The sequence below is a fragment of the Odocoileus virginianus genome, unplaced genomic scaffold, assembly GCF_023699985.2.
Source record: "Odocoileus virginianus isolate 20LAN1187 ecotype Illinois unplaced genomic scaffold, Ovbor_1.2 Unplaced_Scaffold_7, whole genome shotgun sequence".
NCBI lineage: Eukaryota > Metazoa > Chordata > Mammalia > Artiodactyla > Cervidae > Odocoileus > Odocoileus virginianus.
The window spans coordinates 3,112,328-3,129,997 of NW_027224269.1; positions in this window are offsets into that span (position 1 = coordinate 3,112,328).

A 17,670-nucleotide genomic window follows, 5' to 3' on the forward strand; every position below is an offset into this window, starting at 1 on the left:
TATACTAGATTGCCCTGAAACACACTTTATTATAAAAACAAACTCAACACATTAAAAGTGAATAATTACAAGCAATGGAAAAACTATTCCTTTAAAGTATTAAGAAAAGAACTACTTGGAAATCACTTGAGTATATCCTCACCTCAAATCAAATGCCAAGGTAAATTTCAGATGGATTAAATAAAGAGGTCAATGTAAAACTGCAGAAGCCATGAAAACTCTGAAGATATAGATGAATGTTTAACTTACATAATGTTCAAGAATAGGACTTTGTTAAGATTGAAGAGGACAAATATTAATCAAAGAGATTTAAAATGGAGAACATTTTTGTATTGATCCTGGACTTCCCTTGTGGCTCAGCTGGTAAAGAATTCATCTGCAATGCGGGAGACCTGGGTTTGATCCCTTGGTTGGGAAGATCCCCTGGAGAAGGGAAAGGCTGCCCACTCCAGTATTCTGGCCTGGAGAATTCCAGGGACTGTATAGTCCATGGGGTCACAAAGAGTTGGACACAACTGAGTGACTTTCACTTTACTTCACTTCTACCTCCATTATTTCCTCAAGTCAAAATTATTGATACCAACCCCAAATTTGCAGTGACTTAACCTGCTCATTTTATCAGCAAATTGTGTTTGATTAAATTTGCTACTTCTAAAATATCGTTGATACGTGTTATCTTCCTTGATTTATAAATTAAGGTAAGCTGATATTTTCAAGGTATAATGACAATTTGTGTGTAGTAGTGTAAACATTGGTATTTCAAAGCATTAAACAATGTTGGTGTGGTAAGACAGAACTCTCTTATTCTGACATTGTTGCCATTGTAATGGGAGTGGATAGCTGCTGGAAAACTGAATAATGTATTGCAGTATTTCAGCTTTAAGTAAACAAAAAAGTCTGTGAAAAGTGTCTCTCTCTTAGCAACTTTCTTCTTTTTAAATTTTTATTGAAATATACTTTATGTATAATGTGTTAGTTTCAGGTGTGGAGAAGGAAATGGCAGCCCACTTCAGTGTTCTTGCCTGGAGAATCCCAGGGACGGAGGAGCCTGGTGGGCTGCCGTCTATGGGGTCGCAGAGAGTCAGACACAACTGAAGTGACTTAGCAGCAGCAGCAGCAGTTTCAGGGGCACAGCAAACAGATTCAGTTATACATGTGTATTTTTTTCAGATTCTTTATCCTTATAAATTATTACAAGATATTGAGTATAGTTCCCCCTTTGCTATACATTAGGTCCTTGGTTATCTATTTTATATGCAATAGTGTGTATGTTTTAATCTCCAACTCCTGATTTTTCCTTCCTTCTCTTTTCCCTTTCATAACCATTGGTTGGTTTTCTATCTCTATGAGTCTACTTCTGTTTTGGACACAAGTTCATTTGTATCATTTTTTTAGATTCCACATAAAAGTAATATTACATAATATTTGTCTTTCTCTGTCTGACTTACTTCACTCAGTATGATAATCTCTAGGTCCATCAGTGTTGCTGCAAATGGCATTATTTCATTCTTCTTATGGCTGAGTAGTATTCCATTGTGTATATCTGTATCTATTTATATATATCATATCTTCTTTATCCATTCATCTGTTGGATGGACACGGGTTGCTTCCATGTCTTGACTATTGTAAATAATGCTGCAATGAACACTGGGGTGCATGTGTCTTTTCAAATTGTTTTTCTCCAGATATATGCCCAGGAGTGTGTTTACTAGATCAGATGGTGTGTGCATGCTAAATCACTTCAGTTGTGTCTGACTCTTTGCAACCTTATGGACTGTAGCCCCAGGCTCCTCTGTCCATGGGATTTTCCAGGCAAGAATACTGGAGTGGGTTGCCCTGCCTTCCTCCAGGGAATCTTCCTGACCCAGGGATTGAACATGCATCTCTTATATCTCCTGCATTGGCAGGCGGGTTCTTTATCATTAGTACCACCTGGGAAGCCCAGTTCATATGGCAGTTTTATTTAATTTCTTTGAGGAAACCTCCATACTGTTTTTTCATAGTGGATATCCCAGTAAGCATTCTTAGCGACAGTGTATAAGGGTTCACCTTTCTCTACATCCTCTCAAACATTTATTTGTAGACTTTTTGATGATGGCCATTCTGACTGGTGTGAGGTGATACCTCATTGTAGTTTTGATTTGCATTTCTCTAATAATTAGCAATGCTGAGCATCTTTTCATGTACCTGTTGGCCATCTGTATGTCTTCTTTGGAGCAACTTTCAAGTATATAGTCTGGTCTGTTAACTATGGTCATCACTCTGTACATTAGATCTCCAGAACTTTAATTTACATAGAAATCACCCGGAGATGTTGTTAAAAAGCAGGTTTTGACAGAGTAGATGTGAAGCAGAGCACAAGGTTCTGCCTTCCTAATGCACTCTCGGGTGGTACAGATGCTTCTGGTCTATTGACCATTGGTAGAATAAGGTGGCACCAGTACACTGCATGACAGTCAAAATAGTTTCTTCTTAAAACACACACACGCACTCACACACACCCATATATATTAGTTACTATAATGTGCTAAGTTGTATGAAGAGAAAACAGAAGACTCTATAGTTCAGTTAAGCAAAAAGTCAACACCAATAATATAGAAATGTGTGGAAAGATATTTAAGTATTTAAAATACACCATCTAAGCAGATAGATATGTAAAGCTAATTTTCATACCATAAATTCTCTAAATGTTATATTTTGTAAACTGTGTCAAGGATCTGCTTTACCTGCTGAGAGTATGAGTGACAGGAAAAGCATGGCTTCTCTAAGTTAGTGGAAATCATGGACAAGCACTGTTAAATATGTCCAGTGGGACCCCGATGTTCAGATTGGATACTTGACACTATTACTGGCTTCAGTTTAGTATGATTCCTTAAGAGGACAAGAGGGCGTATTACTGAAATTAATCACATTTCCAATAGATTAATAAAACTGACTTAACTGAATCTGTAGAGACTCTCCCAATCAAAGCTGGATATAAAGCACAGTTTTTTTTTTTAAGGAACTATGCATGTATATTTGATGATTCTATGAGCTCTTAAAGTCATGAAATTGTGACTATTATTATTCATTGAATCTACATTCTGAGAGCTATGCCACGTTTCAGTGTAATTTCCGTTGCCTTTCTGCTAAACTTACCATTTCCAGTCAGCCCAATTTTAAATTAACTACAATCAAGATTCTATTCTCTTCCCTCTTTCACGTGACTACCTTTTAAGCTTGCTTGGCTCACGATTCTTGCTGTGATAAAGATGTGAGACTCCAGTCTTCATTTTGAGATCTAATCTCAAATTCGCTCTTTGATTTGTAAAACCACTTTTGAACTTTTCTTTCTGCAAATTAGAGAATCTTTTATTGGTCTCATTTTTCAAATGCTCTTCCTTTATAATTTTATACTGTTCGGATATGGGGGGAAAAGAGATAGCTCCTCATTTAAGTATATTTGGAGACTGACATATTTTATCATATTTATTCTCAAGTCTAGTAATTTTGTCCTGAATAAAGTATTATATTGTACATGTCATGGGATACTTCAGGCTAGATTTTAGTGTTAGGTAAGTTATAAATTCTTTACTCTTCCCTCAGTTTGTATATGCCTAATTAAGGCAAGCAAAATTCTGTCTCCATCAAAGAACATAACATTATCCTTGTCTTCCCCTAATGACCATTTAATGGCACCTATCCAAGACTTCCACTAACACAGAAAGGTAATGCTTTCCTACCACTCATATACTCAGTGGGCAAAATAAACTTTGGACACAGTTTGAGAGACATAGCTTTTTTTGAGAATTAGCTTTACTTAATTGGCTACTTAGATAGTATATTTTAAATGTATCTTGAAATTCTTCATTTTTAGTAATGTTCCCTCATGTGATGGTTTGAACTGTGGTATTGGAGAAGATTTTTGAGAATCCCTTGGACTGCAAGGAGATCCAACCAGTCCATCCTAAAGGAAATTAGTCCTGAATATTCATTGGAAGGACTGATGCTGAAGCTGAAACTCCAATACTTTGGCCACCTGATGCGAAGAACTGACTCATTGGAAAAGACCCTGATGCTGGGAAAGATTGAGGCAGGAGGAGAAGGGGATGACAGAGGATGAGATGGTTGGATGGCTTCACTGACTCAATGGACATGAGTTTGAGTAAACTCCAGGAATTAGTGATGGACAGGGAAGCCTGGCGTGCTGCAGTCCATGGAGTCGCAGAGCCCGCCACAACTGAATGACAGAACTGAAGTGATCATTCCAATGTTGTCCGAGTTCTAATGTAAATGCTGGACCAGCTACATAATTTATGGGGCCAAGTACAAAATAAAAATGTGGGGCCCCTTGTTCAAAACTTATTAATACTTTCATGAAGGTGACAGCAGAGCATTACCTCAAGCCCAGAGCCCTTTCAATTGTGGGGGCCTGTGCAACTACTCAGGCTGCACACCCATGAAGCCAGTCCTATGTGGGTATGTGTGTGTGTACACACATTTGCACATTACATAGGCTAGGATGATACAAACCATAATGTCAATGGGCATCTTTGAACGGCGAGGTAATGGGTGATTTTCATTTTCTTTTGTTTTCTTCTGAGTTTTATGTTTCCTCAACAGTAAAATCAGAGTGATTAGGAAAAATACCAATTAATATTGTCATCAAAAGATGATGTGTAATAAAAATAAATGAAAAAATTAAAAAAAAAAGATGATGTGTGCATGAACGCTAAGTTGCTTCAGTCCCGTCTGACTCTTAGTGACCCTATGGACTGTAGCCTGCCAGGTTCCTCTGTCCACTGGGTTCCCCGGGCAAGAAAACGAGAGTGGGTTGCTGTGCCCTCCTCCAGGAGATCTTCCTGACCCAGGGATCAAACCCACATCTCTTATGTCTCCTGCATTGGCAGGCAGGTTCTTTACCACTAGCAACACCTGGGAAGCCTAACATATACACACTGAGTTAAATTCAGTTCAGTTGTTCAGTCGTGTCCAACTCTTTGCGACCCCATGGATTGCAGCAGGCCAGATGTCCCTGTGCATCAACAATTCCAGAGCTTACTCAAGCTCATGTCCATTGATTCGGTGATGCCATCCAAACATCTCTTCCTCTGTCGTCCCTTCTCCTCCTGCCTTCAATCTTTCCCAGCATCAGGGTCTTTTCCAATGAGTCAGTTCTTTGCATCTGGTGGCCAAAGTATTGGAGTTTCAGCTTCAGCATCAGTCTTTCCAATGAATATTCAGGACTGATTTCCTTTAGGATGGACTGGTTGGATCTCCTTGCAGCCCAAGGGACTCTCAAGAGTCTTCTCCAACACCACAGTTCAAAAGCATCAATTCTTCGGTGCTCAGCTTTCTTTACAGTTCAACTCTCACATCCATACATGACTACTGGAAAAACCATAGCTTTGACTAGATGGACCTTCATTGGCAAAGTAATGTCTCTGCTTTTAATATGCTGTGTAAGTTGGTCATAACTTTTCTTCCAAGGAGCAAGCATCTTTTAATTTCATGGCTGCAGTCACCATCTGTAGGATTTTGGAGCCCCCCCCCCCCCAAAAAAAAAATAAGGTCTGTCACTGTTTCTACTGTTTACCCAGCTATTTGCTATGAGGTGATGGGTCCAGATGCCATGATCTTAGTTTTCTGAATATTGAGTTTTAAGCCAACATTTTTACTCTCCTCTTTCACTTTCATCAAGAGTCTCTTTAGTTCTTCTTTGCTTTCTGCCATAAGGGTGGTGTCATCTGCATATTTGAGGTTATTGATATTTCTCCCAGCAACCTTGATTCCAGCTTGTGCTTCATCCAGTCCAGCATTTCTCATGACATACTCTGCATATAAATTAAATAAGCAGGGTGACAATATACAGTCTTGACATTCTCCTTTTCCTATTTGGAACCAGTCTGTTGTTCCATGTCATGTTCTAACTGTTGCTTCTTGACCTGTATACAGATATTTCAGGAGGCAGGTCAGGTGGTCTGGTATTCCAATCTCTTTCAGAATTTTCCACAGTTTGTTGTGATCCACACAGTTAAAGGCTTTGGTGTAGTCAGTAAAGCAGAAGTAGATATTTTGTGGAACTCTGTTGCTTTTTTGATCCAACAGATGTTGGCAATTTGATCTCTGGTTCCTCTACCTTTTCTAAATCCAGGTTGAACATCTGGAAGTTAAAGATTCAGATACTGTTGAAGCCTGGCCTTAAGAATTTTGAGCATTATTTTGCTAGCATGTGAGATGAGTGCAATTGTGTTGTAGTTTGAACATTCTTTGGCATTGCCTTTCTTTGGGATTGGAATGAAAACTGACCTTTTTCAGTCCTGTGGCCACTGTTGAGTTTTCCAAATTTGCTGGCATATTGAGTGTAGCACTTTCACAGCATCATCTTTTAGGATTTGAAATAGCTCAACTGGAATTCCATCACCTCCACTAGCTTTGTTCATAGTGATACTTCCTAAGGCCCACTTGACTTCACATTCCAGGATATCTGGCTCTAGGTGAGTGATCACACCATCGTGATTATCTGGGTCATGAAGATCTTTTTTGTACAGTTCTTCTGTGTATTCTTGCCACCTCTTCTTAATATCTTCTGCTTCTGTTAGGTCCATACCATTTCTGTCCTTTATTGAGCCCACCTTTGCATGAAATGTTCCCTTGGTATCTCTAATTTTCTTGAAGAGATCTCTAGTCTTTCCCATTGTATTGTTTTCCTCTGTTTCTTTGCACTGATCACTGAGGAAGGCTTTCTTATCTCTCCTTGCTATTCTTTGGAACTCTGCATTCAAATGGGTATATCTTTCCTTTTCTCCTTTGCTTTTTGCTTCTCTTCTTTTCTGAGCTATTTGTAAGGCCTTTTCAGACAGCCATTTTGCTTTTTTGCATTTATTTTTCTTGGGGATGGTCTTGATCCCTGTCTCCTGTACAATGTCACGAACCTCTGTCCATAGTTCATCAGGCACTCTGTCTATCAGATCTAGTCCCTTAAATCTATTTGTCACTTCCACTGTATAATCATAAGGGATTTGGCTTAGGTCATACCTGAATGGTCTAGTGGTTTTCCCTACTTTCTGCAATTTATGTCTGAATTTGGCAATAAGGATTTCATGATCTAAGCCACAGTCAGCTCCTGGTCTTGTTTTTGCTGACTGTATAGAGCTTATCCAACTTTGGCTGCAAGGAATATAATCAATCTGATTTTGGTGTTGACCCTCTGGTGATGTCCATGTGTAGAGACTTCTCTTGTGTTGTTGGAAGAGGGTGTTTGCCATGACCAGTGCATTCTCTAGGCAAAACGCTATTAGCCTTTGCCCTGCTTCATTCTGTACTCCAAGGTTAAATTGGCCTGTTATTCCAGGTGTTTCTTGACTTCCTACTTTTGCATTCCAGTCCCCTATAATGAAAAGGACATCTTTTTTGAGTGTTAATTCTAGGTCTTGTAGGTCTTCATAGAACTGTTCAACTTCAGCTTCTTCAGCATTACTGGTCAGGGCATAAACTTGGATTACCGTGATATTGTGATTTGCCTTGGAAACGAACAGAGATCATTCTATCATTTTTGAGACTGCATCCAATTACTGCATTTTGGACTCTTTTGTTGACTATGATGGCTACTCTATTTCTTCTAAGGGATTTTTGCCCACAGTAGTAGATATAATGATCATCTGAGTTAAATCCACCCTTTCCACTCCATTTCCATCCCGAGACAGATGGGTCATGGTGGATACATCTGACAAAATGTGGTCCACTGGAGAAGGGAATGGCAAACTACTTCAGTATTCCTGCCTTGAGAACACCATGAACAGTATGAAAATGCAAAAAGATAGGACACTGAAAGATGAACTCCCCAGGTCAGTAGGTGCCCAATATGCTACTAGAGATCAGTGGAGAAATAACTCCAGAAAGAATGAAGAGATGGAGCCAAAGCAAAAACAACATCCGGTTTTGAAGGTGACTAGTGATGGAAGCAAGTTCCAATGTTGTAAAGAGTAATATTGCATAGGAACTTGGAATGTTAGGTCCATGAATCAAGGCAAATTAGAACTTATCAAACAAAAGATGGCAAGAGTGAATGTCAACATTTTAGGAATCAAGGAACTAAGATGGACTGGAATGGGTGAATTTAACTTAGATTGGTTAGTTTTCTGTGATTGTGGTTTTCAGTCTGTCTGCCCTCTGATGGAGAAGGATAAGAGGCTTATGGAAGCTTCCTGATGGGAGAGACTGACTGAGGGGGAAACTGGGTCTTGTTCTAATGGGTGGGGCCATGCTCAGTAAATCTTTAATCCAATTTTCTGTTGATGGGCAGGGCTGTGTTCCCTCCCTGTTATTTGACCTGAGGCCAAACTATGGTGGAGGTAAGGAAGATAATGGTGACCTCCTTCAAAAGGTCCCATGCTTACAGTGCTGCACACAGTGCCCCCAATCCTGCAGCAGGCTACAGCCGACCTCTATCTCCACCAGAGACTCCTGGACACTCACGGGCAAGTCTGGGTCAGTCTCTTGTGGGGTCACTGCTCCTTTCTCCTGGGTCCTGGTGCACACAAGGTTTTGTTTGTGCCCTCCAAGAGTCTGTTTCCCCAGTCCTGTGTAAGTTCTGGCGGCTCTATGGTGTTATGGGGTTAATGGTGACCTCCTCCAAGAGGGCTTATGTCACACCCAGGTCTGCCGCACCCAGAGCCCCTGTCCCTGCGGCAGGCCTGTACCTCCACAGGAGACACTCAAACGCAGTTCTGGCTCAGTCTCTGTGGGGTCTCTGGGTCCTGGTGTGCACAAGGTTTGTTTGAGCCCTCTGAGTGTCTCTGGTGGGTATGGGGTTTGATTCTAAACATGATTTCACCCCTCCTACCATCTTGTTGGGGCTTCTCCTTTGCCCTTGGTCGTGGGGTATCTCCTCTAGGTTGCTTCAGTGCCATGCAGCCACCACTCCAGCACCTACCATTTTGCTGGGGCTCTAGATATGAAATAGAAAATCAACAAGGACCTGCTGTATAGCACAGGGAAGTATACCCAATACTCTGTAATACCCTATAAGGGAAAAATGAAATAGAATAGATACATAGATATGTATAACTGAATCACTTTGTTGTACACCTGAAACTAATATGACATTGCAAATTACCTACACTTCAGTTAAAAAAAAAAACCTAAATGAATAATACAATCTTTCAGCTTTTTTAATCCATAAAGTAGATGGATACAAGGACATGGATACAAACCATTGTCCTGATTAGTGGACAGTGTGGTCACAAAAATCATTAAATAATAAATATATGTTAAGAACTCTAAAACCACTATGTTCCTGTGCTCACAAAGTCATTTAGGCCTGTTCCTGTGTTTGTGTAATAAAATCTGAGGGGAACATGCTAGCAATATATATATCACTGGTAGGCCTGTGGTTTGGAAGCATACGCACAGGGTAATATGATGTATCCTTGATAGCCAACATGTGCAAATATTTGAAGTATGTTCTTCTCATTCCCACTTTGTGAAGTCACTCATCCAAGAAATCAACAGTGAAACTGAAAATCCAAGCCAGGCAATTTGACCCCAGGTTGTGGCATTCAGTTATAACACTGTAACTTGATTCAAATAAAACAATGCTCTTTCTAGACACTAACCCAATTATTTCAATCCAGGAATGCCTCACCAGGGAGAGAGAGACCTCACTAAGTCCTTAATATGATTATCGCTTTAATAAAGCTTTGATTATTAGCAGCTGGAAGTTAAAACATCAAAAATTCATAAAAAGAGTGTGCATGGATTTTAAATCTTTCTACAAAACACCCTCCTTAAATATGTCATGTTTGGATTTGAAGTTTGACAGCCCTATAAGAAACAATTTTCCACATAATTGATGGCTACTGAATCATCCTCACAAATGAAATGGCTCAAAACAAATTAGGTGTGATAAAGCCTTCCAAATAGTAGGTACAGAAATTTTCTCTGATTGAAATGGCAGTTAACTTCCAACTTTGCTAATTAAATACTAATGAAGAGTTGTTAAACTGGACTTTAAACATTTGTTTACAACCTACATTTACTGGTTGGTGCCACCAAGTGCCACCAAGACCTGATGGGACCTTGTGTAGGTTTCCAAAACCTTGCCCTGTTTTTCTACCTGCACCAAAGCTACAGGCACTGCTTGACCAGACCCCATGTATCTCTTTTACCTATTCATCACCTTTTTGTGTTAATTTGATTGTTTGGCATCTGCAGTTTTTTTTTTACATCTTTTTCCTTTTCTCTCTCACAAGAAACATACTCACCCGCTTGGTTTTTTGATTTCAGGATTCTCTGCCTTTTTTTTTTTTTTTTTTACTGTCTCCAGTTTCAGTTGTTCAGTCACTAAGTCATGTCCAATTCTTTGCAGCCCTATGGACTGCAGCACACCAGGCTTCCCTGTCCTTCACTATCTCCTGGAGCTTGCTCAAACTCATGTCCGTTGAGTCAGCGATGCCATCCAACCATCTCACCCTCTGTCATCCCCTTCTCCTCCTGCCCTCAATCTTTCCCAGCATCAGGGTCTTTTCCAATGAGTCAGCTCTTCACATCAAGTGGCCAAAGTATTGGAGTTTCAGCTTCAGTATCAGTTCTTCCAATGAATATTCAGGGTTGATTTCCTTTAGGATTGACTGATTTGATCTCCTTGCAGTCCAAGGGACTCTCAAGAGTCTTTTTCCAGCACCACAGTTTGAAAGCATCAATTCTTCAGCACTCAACCTTCTTTATATGGTCCAACTCTCACATCCATACATGACTACTGAAAAACCATAGCCTTGACTATATGGACCTTTGTTGGCAAAGTGATTTTCTATTAGCTAACAAACATACGTTTGCTATCATTGCAGCTTAGAAACAAAGCTATGATTTAAAAAAAAAGATGGCTTTCCTAAAATGTTGTTTTCTTCCTAGCCTTTCTAACTTAGAAATCACATTAAATGTGATAATTAGGCATAATAAAGTTATCAAAACTAAAAATAAAAGTGGGAGGTTTAAACAGTGATGAACTATTGCATGCATGTTCCACGTCTCTGCTCCATTCTTGTTTGGCAGCTTACGGATAAGATACTGAAAACTAGAAGTTCCGAGGGGGTTTGTTAAGAGAATCAGTGGCTTAGAGACAACTAGATCCCCCTGTGCCTGACATACCTCTATTTCATCAGTGATACAAAGTATAGTTCTATAGGAAGCAACTCAAGAAAAACACTGCTTTTTCCAGTCCTAGTTGGTCGTCGGGTAAGAATGTGCCCACTAGTGCCAGGGGCCATCTATTATGGTGTTAGATTATACTCAGAATTTGGAGGAGAGAATTAAAATAAGAGAGGGACTACTTTAGCAAAATACACGTGTGATAATTAAGTGCAAGTGTAAAACTCCAAATAGAGCGAGTCCACTCAGCACACGATCATTTGTCAATGCCATTGCATCTACATTGCCACGTATTTGTTTCAAGGGTATGATATTGACATATTACAGGTTTAGGGTGCTTCCATGTCCAACCATTTGACAGAAAAACTGCATCTCTTAGTATTTTCATATTGCCAGGTGGAGAAGTCAGCACTTATATAAGTCCACTTGGTTTCTCAGGCTGCAAAGGGTAGATTTATAAACACATTTCTTGTATTCAATAAGAAAATAGTAAACAAATATTTAGTGGGTGCTTTCACCATGCCAAGAGTGGTAACAGAAATGTTTGGGAATTTATGGTATGATTGTTTCCAAGCAAGGACATAAGGTGCTTACAGTCTTGTATAAGATTATGTTCAGGACACAATTAGAGAAAGAGAAGAGGGGGTTGGCTCCGTTTTCTGACAGAGGATGAAAAAAAACTGACAGGGGCTCTCCAGAGAGATGACAGGTAAAGGAAATGCCAGAAACCATTACTGAGGGAATGGAAATCTCTAGACTTGAGGTTGATTGGAAAGGAAAGGAAATTATACATAACCTAATTATTGTACTGCATCCTTAATTAGGTTAAGGGAATGTCTACATTTTAAAGGTTCAGAGATATTTACACTTCTGCCAGAATCACCAGGGAGAAAGAAATGGGGCTTTGTTTATACATAAAGTGATAAGGAGCCACAGCCTTTCCCACTATCCTAAAGGGAACAAAGAAAAAGCAATAGGATGTTAGTTTGCTATTATTTTGTATATTTGGTGATCTCATGTTGAAACAGGTCGACAAGGTTCTTTTTACTCATAAGGCTTTTCAAAAATTAATTTGTATATTATTGAAGCCATTCTTCAGTCTAAATACATTTGGAGTTTATAAATAGCTCGATTTTTGCTCTAAATTGACAGTCTCCTGTCAAATGTGAATTCCTTCAGAAATTAGGTTTTGTGTGAATTCCTCAAGTACCCAGACTCTGTCAGAGCTAGTAAGGCTTGAAACACTTTTAGACTCCTGGTGGTAGTGCTGCCAGAGACCCTGAGGTTAGCATTCAGAGTTAAATGAAAGTTATGACCAACCTAGACAGCATATTAAAAAGCAGAGACAGTACTTTGACAAAAAGGCCCACCTAGTCAAGGCTATGGTTTTTCCAGTAGTCATGTATGGATGTGAGAGTTGGACCACAAAGAAAGCTGAGCACTGAAGAATTGATGCTTTTTTTTTTTCATTTATTTTTATTAGTTGGAGGCTAATTACTTTATAACATTGTAGTGGGTTTTGTCATACATTGACATGAATCAACCATGGAGTTACATGTATTCCCCATCCCGATCCCCCCGTCCCACCTCCCTCTCCACCCAATCCCTCTGGGTCTTCCCAGTGTACCAGGCCCAAGCACTTGTCTCATGCATCCAACCTGGGCTGGTGATCTGTTTCACCCTAGATAATATACATGTTTTGATGCTGTTCTCTTGAAACATCCCACCCTCGCCTTCTCCCACAGAGTCCAAAAGTCTGTTCTGTACATCTGTGTCTCTTTTTCTGTTTTGCATATAGGGTTATCATTACCATCTTTCTAAATTCCATATATATGTGTTAGTATACTGTAATGGTCTTTATCTTTCTGGCTTACTTCACTCTGTATAATGGGCTTCAATTTCATCCATCTCATTAGAACTGTTTCAAATGAATTCTTTTTAATGGCTGTGTAATATTCCATGGTGTATATGTACCACTGCTTCCTTATCCATTCATCTGCTGATAGGCATCTAGGTTGCTTCCATGTCCTGGCTATTATAAACAGTGCTGCAATGAACATTGGGTGCACGTGTCTCTTTCAGATCTGGTTTCTCAGTGTGTATGCCCAAAAGTGGTATTGCTAGGTCATATGGCAGTTCTATTTCCAGTTTTTTAAGAAATCTCCACACTGCTCTCCATAGCGGCTGTACTAGTTTGCATTCCCAGCAACAGTGTAAAAGGGTTCCCTTTTCTTCACACCCTCTCCAGCATTTATTGCTTGTAGACTTTTGGATAGCAGCCACCCTGACTGGCATGTAATGGTACCTCATTGTGGTTTTGATTTGCATTTCTCTGATAATGAGTGATGGTGAGCATCTTTTCATGTGTTTGTTAGCCATCTGTATGTCTTCTTTGGAGAAATGTCTGTTTAGTTCTTTGGCCCATTTTTTGATTGGGTCATTTATTTTTCTGGAGTTGAGCTACAGGAGTTGCTTGTATATTTTTGAGATTAATCCTTTGTCTGTTGCTTCATTTGCTATTATTTTCTCCCAATCTGAGAGCTGTCTTTTCACCTTGCTTATAGTTTCCTTTGTTGTGCAAAAGCTTTTAAGTTTCATTAGGTCCCATTTGTTTATTTTTGCTTTTATTTCCAATATTCTGGGAGGAGGGTCATAGAGGATCCTGCTGTGATTTATGTTGGAGAGTGTTTTGCCTATGTTCTCCTCTAGGAGTTTGATAGTTTCTGGTCTTACATTTAGATCTTTAATCCATTTTGAGTTTATTTTTGTGTATGGTGTTAGAAAGTGTTCTAGTTTCATTCTTTTACAAGTGGTTGACCAGTTTTCCCAGCACCACTTGTTAAAGAGGTTGTCTTTTTTCCATTGTATATCCTTGCCTCCTTTGTTGAAGATAAGGTGTCCATAGGTTCGTGGATTTATCTCTGGGCTTTCTATTCTGTTCCATTGATCTATATTTCTGTCTTTGTGCCAGTACCATACTGTCTTGATGACTGTAGCTTTGTAGTATAGCCTGAAGTCAGGCAGGTTGATTCCTCCAGTTCCATTCTTCTTTCTCAAGATTACTTTGGCTATTCGAGGTTTTTTTTTTTTTTTGTATTTCCATACAAATTGTGAAATTATTTGTTCTAGTTCTGTGAAAAATACCGTTGGTAGCTTAATAGGGATTGCATTGAATCTACAGATTACTTTGGGTAGTATAGCCATTTTGACAATATTGATTTTTCATTGATTTTTCCGATCAATGAACACGGTATGTTTCTCCATCTATTTGTGTCATCTTTCATTTCTTTCATCAGTGTTTTATAGTTCTCTATGTAAAAACAAAATTGACAAACCATTAGCAAGGCTCATTAAGAAACAAAGGGAGAAGAACCAAATTAACAAAATTAGAAATGAAAATGGAGAGATTACAACAGACAACACTGAAATACAAAGGATCGTAAGAGACTACTACCAGCAGCTCTATGCCAATAAAATGGACAACTTGGAAGAAATGGACAAATTCCTAGAAAAGTATAACTTTCCAAAACTGAACCAGGAAGAAATAGAAGATCTTAACAGACCCATCACAAGCACAGAAATCAAAACTGTAATCAGAAATCTTCCAGCAAACAAAAGCCCAGGACCAGATGGCTTCACAGCTGAATTCTACCAAAAATTCAGAGAAGAACTAACACCTATCTTATTCAAACTCTTCCAGAAAATTGCAGAGGAAGGTAAACTTCCAAACTCATTCTATGAGGCCACCATCACCCTGATACTAAAACCAGACAAAGATGCCACAAAAAAAGAAAATTATAGGCCAGTATCACTGATGAACATAGATGCAAAAATCCTCAACAAAATTCTAGCAAACAGAATCCAACAACACATTAAAAAGATCATACACCATGATCAAGTGGGCTTTATCCCAGGAATGCAAGGATTCTTTAATATCTGCAAATCAATCAATGCAATATACAACATTAACAAATTGAAAGATAAAAACCATATGATTATCTCAATAGATGCAGAGAAAGGCTTTGACAAAATTCAACACCCATTTATGATTAAAACTCTCCAGAAAGCAGGAATAGAAGGAACATACCTCAAACATAATAAAAGCTATATATGACAAACCCACAGCAAGCATTACCCTCAATGATGAAAAATTGAAAGCATTTCCCCTGAAATCAGGAACAAGACAAGGGTGCCCACTCTCACCACTATTATTCAACATAGTTTTGGAAGTTTTGGCCACAGCAATCAGAGCAGAAAAAGAAATAAAATGAATCCAGATAGGAAAAGAAGAAGTGAAACTCTCACTCTTTGCAGATGACATGATCCTCAACATAGAAAACCCTAAAGACTCTACCAGAAAATTACTAGAGCTAATCAACAAATATAGTAAAGTGGCAGGATATAAAATTAACACACAGAAATTCCTTGCATTCCTATACACTAACAATGAGAAAACAGAAAGAGAAATTAAGGAAATAATACCATTCACCATTGCAACAAAAAGAGTAAAATACTTAGGAGTATATCTACCTAAAGAAACAAAAGACCTATACATAGAATTGATGCTTTTGAACTGTGGTGTTGGAGAAGACTCTTTAGAGTCCCTTGCACTGCAAGGAGATCCAACCAGCTCATCTTAAAGGAAATCAGTCTTGGGTGTTCATTGGAAGGATTGATGTTGTAGCTGAAACTTCAATCCTTTGGCCACCTGATTTGAAGAGCTGACTCATTTGAAAAGACCCTGATGCTGGGAAAGATTGAGGACAGGAGGAGAAGGGGATGACAGAGGATGAGATGGTTGGATGGCATCACCAACACAATGGACATGAGTTTGGGTAGGCTCCAGGAGTTGGTGATGGACAGGGAGGCCTGGCGTGCTGCAGTTCATGGGGTCACAAAGTGTCGGACACAATTGAGCGACTGAACTGAACTGAACAGTTTTAAATCGATGCACAACCCCCCTAATAGAGAAAGTGGGTTTGGGCTATGACCTCTATGTCAGGAATCTCAAACTGTATGCACCATGATATTTTTGAGTTCTGTGCCCTTTTAGGGCTTCCCTAGTGCCTCGGATGGTTAAGAACCTGCCTGCAATGCAGGAGACCAGAATTTGATCCCTGGGTCTGGAAGATCCCCTGGAGAAGGGCATGGAAACCCACTCTAGTATTCTTGCCTGGAGAATCCCATGGACAGAGGAGCCTGGCGGACTAGAATCCATAGGATAGTACAGTCAGACTCAAATGAAGTTACTTGGCACGTATGCACCCTTTTAGTTTTCTAACCATAGATATGAGTAGACAATAGGTAGCTATGCAAATACATGCAAACCTCGGAGATAACTGCAGGCTTGGTTGCAGACCACCACAACAAAGCACACTTGCAATAAGGCAAATCATGCAATTTTTTGGTTTCCCAATGCACATGAAAGGTGTGTTTATACTATATTGTAGTCTATTAAGAGTTCAATGTGTGCTCAGTGGCTTAATCATGTCCTACTTTTTGTGACCCCATGGATTGTAGCCCACCAGGTTTCTCTGTCCATGAAATTTCCTGGCAAGAATACTGGAGTGGAATCCTCTCCAGGGGATCTTCCCAACCCAGGAATCAACCCATGTCTCCTGTGTCTCCTGCATTAGCAGGCAGGTTCTTTACCACTGTACCACCTTTACCACTGAAGCCCCATTAAGTGTGCAATAGCATTATGTCTAAAAATCAATGTACACACCTTAATTAAAAATACTTTATTACTAAAAACTACTAACCATCTCCTGAGCCTTCAGTGAATCATTATCTTTTTGCTGATGGAGGATATTGCCTTGATGTTGATGACTGCTGACTGATCAGGGTGGTGGTTGCTGAAGGCTAGGATGGCTGTGGCAGTTTCGTAAAATAAGATAGCAGGGAATTTTGCCACATTGATTGACTCTTTCTTTTATAAAGATTTGTCTGTAGCATACAATGCTGTTTGATGGCATTTTACACACAGTAGAACCTCTTTCCAAATTGGAATCAATCTTCTCAAACCCTACCACTGCTTTATCAACTAAGTCGATGTCATGTTCTAAATCCTTGGTTACCATTTCAACAGTCTTCACAGCATCTTCACCAGGAGTAGATTCCATCTCAAGAAACCACTTTCTTTGCTCATCCATAAGAAGCAACTCCTCATCCATTAAAGTTTTATCATGAGATTGCAGCAATTCAGTCACATCTTCAGGCTCCACTTCTAATTCTAGTTCTCTTACTGTTTCCACCACATCTGCAGTTATTTTCTCCACTGAACCCCACAGAGTCATCCATGAGGGTTGGCATCAGTGTCTAAATTCTTATGAATGCTTATATTTTGACCCTTTCCCATAAATCATAAATGTTTTTAATGACATCTAGAATTGTGAATCACTTCCAGAAGGTTCTCAAATATATTCTTTTCAGACTCTTTTATTTAATAGGTTATTACAGGATATTGAGTAGAGGTCCCTGTGCTATATGGTAGTCCTTGTTGACTATTTTATATATGGCAGTGTGTATATGTTAATGCCAACC